Source organism: Mesocricetus auratus, unplaced genomic scaffold, assembly GCF_017639785.1.
Source record: "Mesocricetus auratus isolate SY011 unplaced genomic scaffold, BCM_Maur_2.0 Super-Scaffold_100676, whole genome shotgun sequence".
NCBI classification, from domain to species: domain Eukaryota; kingdom Metazoa; phylum Chordata; class Mammalia; order Rodentia; family Cricetidae; genus Mesocricetus; species Mesocricetus auratus.
The window spans coordinates 19674276-19681403 of NW_024429266.1; positions in this window are offsets into that span (position 1 = coordinate 19674276).

Consider the following 7128-nt stretch of genomic DNA (forward strand, 5'->3'; position numbering starts at 1 on the left):
GAGTGTTAAATGAGTTAATATAGTGAAGTGCTTATCGCAGAGTCTGGCGAAAACTGCATCTATTAACAGTATCTATTACTGATATGATGGGTGCTTTGAATAGAGTTTTTACTGTTAGAGAAAAGAGAATTAGGTGAAAGTGTCCCCAGAAACAAAATTTGAATAGGGAATAGTCTCCAAATGTATTTCCAGCACCTGATGTTTTACTGCTATAACACTAACACAGCTAACAGTGACCGTATCATTGAACTCTGGCAATACTTGGGAGTACTGTCCTCAGTCTAGAGAAACAGTTCCTACATCACTCCACAGACATGCAGGGATAGGACAGGAGCCATGGGTCATTGTCAGGTGTGGTTCCAGACACAAATTCCTGTTTTGCACTCAGCCACTGGCCAAATGTATCGTGAGCTGGGGATATTGTCTGCTTACTTACAGAACCAAAATGCAGAAACAGCCTTCTCTTCAAGGAGGCAGGTCCTTTAGTCTGTCAGAAAATAAGGACAAGAGGTCTTAACCCAGCCCAGAGCATTTACATTTTAATAGGCGAAGTGCGGATCCTCATCTTTCAGAACTGTGGTTTCACTGTACTGTGAGCAGTGTGCTTCTACTGGATAAAGAAAATTTCTGCAGGTGTTGGAAAAAGGAGACAGCCCTACATGGAGGCTCATACCTATAATCTCAGCAGTAGGAATACTGAGGCAGGGGGATCACCTGCCAGATTTTGAGGCCAGGCTTGGATACAGAATGAGACTGTCACAAACAAAACAGGCTATGAAATGGCTCATTGGCAAAGTGCTTTCTTGCACGTGTGAGAATTTGTGTTTGACTTCCAACACCCATGTGAAAACTGTGCCCCAAAGCACCCTCCCTAACTCCAGTGCTAAGAGGTGGGGCTTGCTGGCCAAATGGCCTGATGAATCAGTGGGCTACAGGTTCAGTAAGAGATTCTGTCTCAAAAAATAAAGGAGAGAGTGGTGGCGGGGAGACACTCAATGCTGACCTCTAGAGGCCTCCAGATACATATGCAAAGACACACAAACAAATACACACACATACCACACATACCTGCACCTACACAAAAACACAAATGCACAGAAACACAAAAGAACAACAACAATGATAACAAATCAAAGAAAGGAAGGGTGTAATGAATAAAAGAACAAATGTCTGCAGAAAGCCTTGAGGAGTGTGTGGGTGTGTGTGAGGGTGTGAGGGAGTATGTGTGGGGGTAGGTGTGTACGTGTGTGAGTGTATGTATGTGTGTGAGTGTGTGTATGAGTGGGTATGTGAGTGTGTGGGTGTGAGTGTATGTGTGTGAGTGAATGTGAGTGTGTGTGGGGGTGGATGGATGGGGGTAGGGAGGTGTGAGTGTGTGTGAGAATGTGTGTGTGGGTGTGGGTGGATGGGGGTGGAGGTAGGGGGTGTGAGTGTGTGTGAGAGTGGGGGGTGTGGATGGGTGGGTGGGTGTGGATGTAGAGGTTTGAGAGTGTGTGTGTGTGTGTGTGAGTGTGTGTGTGAGAATGTGTGTGTGTGAGTGTGTGTGTGTGTGTGTGTGTTGGGATTGTTTGTCTACGAAGGACACATTTGTGAAAACAGAAGGCAACCGAACATACTATGCTACTCAAGACACCAGGGCAGCCTTACATGCTAAGAATCACCCTGTTTTTAGACATCTTTTTAAATGCCCAGTTTTGCATTTGATAATTTCTTTGTCTTGACTTTGATTTTTACAAGTAAGTACAAAAATGTTTTTGTACTTTCTCATGTATATCTGATTTTACAGGAAATAAGCTGCCATGAGTATTGAGGGAAGGGTATTGGTTCCCTCTCTTGAAGGGTCCTTCAGTCTTCATTTTCAAGGAATCAGATCAGCAGCGGCTACCACGGGCTCGTGTCAGGCTGTGCTTATCACTTATGTGTCATAGCCCCACTTCCTTACTGTACCGTTTTCTCATTTTAAAGTTATGACTTGTTCTGATTTTATATACATACTGAAAATAGATTCTTCTCTCATACAATACAACTCAACAACAGTTTCTTCTCCCTCCACTCCTCCCAGATTCCTCCCACTATACCTCTCCCCCAAATCCACTCCCATCCATTTCCCTTCAGAAAAGAACAGGCCTCCAAGAGACAACAACCAAATATGACAAAACAAGATACAATAAGTGAAAGCAAAATGCCTCGTATCAAAGCTTGACAAGGCTCTGTGTGTAAGTAGCATACAAAAATAGATTCAACTTTAGGATCCTGACATTTTATCATTTAGAGCTCTTGTCCTAAAAATTTACTAAAAAAATAATGGACAGAGATTAGGTATTTCAATGAATACTTATTCAGATGAAGAAAACAGATTTCAACACATTGCAAAGGCCAAAACCTAACAACACAAAAATTATGAAATCCAGAAAAATAATTAATGTTTTGTCAACCTTCACGCTTCTACAGTATTTTCCTTTTTCTACAAGTTTTTACTTAATATTGTTTGATCTTCTCTTTATCATGGAGTAGTATTCTAATATCACTTTGGTAGGGAAGCTAAATGTATAATTCATTCCCCTAGCATCATTGATCAGTGTTTATTTTCCATTATTGCAGCTGGAGTGCAGGGAAAATGCAATTTCAACATGTGATATTATTGTTTGTAGTGCTGCGGGCCTGTGCTCACTAACCCAGGCATTCTGATGCTTCTGAATGCTCAATTCCAATCCCAAGAGCCAAAAACATTAGAATGTATTTATAATCTTCTATTCTGTGTTATTGATAAGTTATTTATGGGGGAGAAAACTTGTATTTTCATTAGGCATTGAAACAACTCAAATCTTCCACTAATGAAATTAGACAAATCTGAGCTTTACATTTTGTTGCGTGAGATTAGCTTGTCAGGCCAGATATTTCACCCTTGTCTTTTCTTCTCTGCTCACAGATTTCATCCCCAGCGCTGGTAGATGCACCACTCTGAGCGGGAAGGTTAGCCTTCCACTTGTGTGCTGTGAAACTGGGAGAGCCAGTTCTTGGGGAAGGGTTTTCCTGGGAATCCCGTCTACACTTGGATGGACTAGTAGATTACTGCACCGGAAAGTTACTTAACCATCCATTACATTAACTCTGGCTAAGCAGCTCTTCAGTTAACAGTCTCCTTACCTGAAAGGAGAACAACCCTTTCTCCTATTAGCCTCAAGAGGGGAACTCTGATGAAGGAAAATCTGAGTGGGAAAAGACAGCGCTTTCAGACAACGGTAGCCAAGATTCTGGGAAGGAGGGCTGGCTCCACAGCCTGTGACACAGAGGGGCCAAGGGGAAGATCAGAGGCCACTGGAGGAACGCCCTTGGAGGGGATGCTGGGTCCCAGGACCTTGCTTTTCCTCTCTCTTTGCATCCCAGGGACCCATGAGGCGAGCAGCTCCCCTGGCCTGCATGCCTGCTGAGATATATGCCTTATCACAGGCCCAAAGGCAACAGGAACAACTGACTAAAGCCTCACAAACTATCAGCAAAATAAAGTTTTTGTGTTTTTCAATTAGATTACCCAGGCATTTTTTAAATAGTAGCAGAAAGTTGACTGACATGAGTGTCTTAATTTTATAAATTCTATAAAAATACAAGATTTATTCAGATCCTTTGCAAGGCCATGTCAGTGGACAGACACAAAGCCTGACTGTAACTATCTAAAGTCAGTTTATAATCTATAGGTGTCAAATCAGAGCAGCAGGCAGGGGAGGGGGGGGACAGGGGGATGAAATGGATGACAGCAAATAGGACGGATTGGTACTGAAAACCATTATGTGGGTTTTAAGAAATGGAAATAAACTCAGAAAGGATAAACAGCACCCTGAACACAGCCTTCTCTGCTGGTGCTCCAGCACTGTTAATGCACACAAACAGTAGCAGTTCAAGAAGACACTCAGGCAAGGATCTGACCCTAGGCTAAAGTTTGAGATATGACGTTATTAGAACATTGTGATGCTGACTATTAGAAGAAAGCATATTGTCAGAATATTCAGTAACATTCTCTGGCAATTATTTAAACAAGGCTTCTCACAATCAGGGATTTAGAAATTTTTTAAGCATGACATATATGCATTTCATATCTTTTCTTTTTTTTCTTTTCTTTTTTTTTTGTTTTTGGTTTTTTGAGACAGGGTTTCTCTGTATTGTTTTGGAGGCTGTCCTGGAACTCGTTCTGTAAATCAGGCTGGCCTCGAACTCACAAAGATCCACCTGCCTCTGCTTCCCAAGTGCTGGGATTAAAGGCATGTGCCACCAATGCCTGAATGGCATATATGCATTTTCATGGGTGACAAAATAAAAATATTACTATAGTTACTATGGTTTACTCACACAATTAGTTAATAGATTACCATTCTACTTTTTAATTTTGAGTTGTAATTCCCATCCGGTGACTCAAATTGTCTTGATGAGCCTACAATGAAGCTTTCAAATCATTCAATAAAGAGAAGAGAAAATAAGCCAATACAAAGCCCACCATTAAGAGGCTCTAAATACAGAATTGTATCCTTTATCATAGCTAATAAAATATCATATTACAGGAAAAATGAATTAAGAAGATCTCAATCCATATGACCCAAGGGCCAACAATTAGAAGAGATGTGCAATAAATAGTAAAATTGAAATAAAATTATATTCTTAATTTCTAAATTGGATTTATACCAGTTCATTATATAGTTAAGTAATGTCATAATAGCAATGTTTAAAAGAAGATGAGAACTGCATGCAATTGTAAATGCCTGTCTCATTAAAGTTAAAATTTAAATATAGCTTGTTGATTAATTACATACTATAAAAATCCCTGAAAGAAGAAACTAAGCTGTAAAGTTCATTAATACAAATTTTGTATGTTATACTTTCTAAACAGGAAGTTCCTGAGTTTGAACTGTAATGCATAAAAAAATAAATGAATTAAATACAGGCTTAGATTTGACACTGATATTTCTGCCATTCAACTCAATACAAAATTTAATTTCAGTACAAGATTATTATTAATATATGTATATATATTAATTCTTTGTCCAGTATATGTATCTATTTCCCTTTTGTGATGGTGAGTCTTCTACAAGACATCTGACAAACAAGTAAACAGCTAAAATGGAACAGTTTGCATTTCTCTGAGGTTTGGAGAAAGGAAATGATGCTCCCATGCAGAAGCACAGGGTAATATATTTTAAAAGGGGAAAGCTTTCAATGGGAATGACATTAAAGGATGAGATTCGATACCCGACACCAAAAGCTGAGATTGGAAATTTCAAACAGTACGAAATTCAAAGTCCCCATGACAAGAAAGACCATGGAGATCCAGGAACTAAGAAAACAGCAAGACAGAAGCTTTGTCAGCAAAGAGGCCAGAGCATGAAATGAGATGGAACTAAGAATGAGATTGAGTGTGAGTGTCTGAAGAACATGGCAAGGAGCATGTTTCCTTTCAAGAGTCTTGAAAAGCTGTCTGACTGTTTAAAGCAGGGGAAACTGCACACATATAGATAGGCATATGTGTGAATGCATAAATATGTATTGCCTTGACTAAAACAAATATCGTATGTGTACATGAAAGTGCACATACGTATATGGCTAGGTCTCAAGGTAAATACACAACACACAAAGGTATACCTGCAGTCATGTGGGTTGTAGACTTTTAGTGGATCTTGGGAGTCTGCTAAATTATGATTTCATTGGAATGAAATGTGGTAAGTTGTTCCAGAGAGATGTTAGTGGAAGGTGGATGAGTTCACGGCAAGCCTCTGGGATGGCATTAAGAGAATTTACGGGCAGAATGAGAGATGAAGAAAGTGTATGCATAGCTCACAATTTTCTAGCTCTAATGTCTATGTTAGTGGTGACACTGTTAATTAGTGAGGGCTGGGAAAGGACTACAGATTGAGAAAGTACCAGGGAGGAGAATTAAGGAAAACTATTCCAATTTAAAATTTTGTGCTGTAGCATCTTTTTTTACATGCTGGTAGTATTAAATAGATAGTTTAGAGAATTAATTATTTTACTAAAGACATAAATTTAAATTGCTGGCATATATCTAAAGTGACTGAATAAGATGAAGTTGTCTAAAATATAAAAGAAGAGAGAGAGTAAAGAACAAAGAAAAATCCCAGGATGGAGCCCTAAGAAATGCCAGCATCTCAAGGGCGGAGGAAGAGACAGGTCCAGAAAAGATACTAGAGAGAACAACTCAAAATATAAGAGGGTCTTCACTAGAACTGGAGAGAGGGTGCATTTCTAGAGAAAAGATTCATTTCTGAATCTTGCTGATGGTGCATACCTTTAATCCCAGCACTCGGGAGACAGAGGCAGGCGGATCTCTGTGAGTTTCAGGCCAGGCTGGACCGACAGCCTCCAAAACAATACAGAGAAACCCTATCTCATAAAAACCAAAAAAAAAGAGTATGTCTCCATATATTAATTTGGGAGTTGAGGGGCAGGACCCCAAATAGTTAATTTAAAAAAACTACAAAGATTCCTCAAGAAAAAAAAACCTTAATTGTATAAAATCTACCACAAGAACATTAACATTTAAGTTTCCAACAAATAATTGAAACTGCAAGAAAAGTTCCACTAAATAAAATTAACAGTGGATAAAGGACACAGTCCCATACACAAAAACCATGAAGGAGAAAATAATGTGCCTAACATTCCCAACAAGATTCATGGCAAAACTTGACCAGGACGAAAACCCTGGAAAACCCTGAAGTGGGTAGGCATTGTGCAGGCACTCTGTATTTAACATGGTCCACTGTCCCAGAAGGTTTGCTTTCAGGGACTTTTCCTACAAAATACAACATATTATACTACAAAAACCTTTGTGAGCTGCCTGCCTTCCACATTTCACAAAAAAAAAAAAAACCTAACTTGAATTTCAGGTAAAACTGCATTGGATCAGAAAAATGATGTAGAGATGAGTTTTTTGCTTTTGTTGTTTAGTTTAGGTTTTTGTTTTTACTTACCAAACAGTTGCTCCATGCACAGAAGCATGCTGAGTCAGAAACTGTGCTTGCACCACTTACACACAGGAATCCTATGAAGTCAGTTCTGCTTGCCCCCTGGTTCTCATGAAAAGCTGAGCCCTCCCCACCATCTTCAATAAGCTAAGACCACACA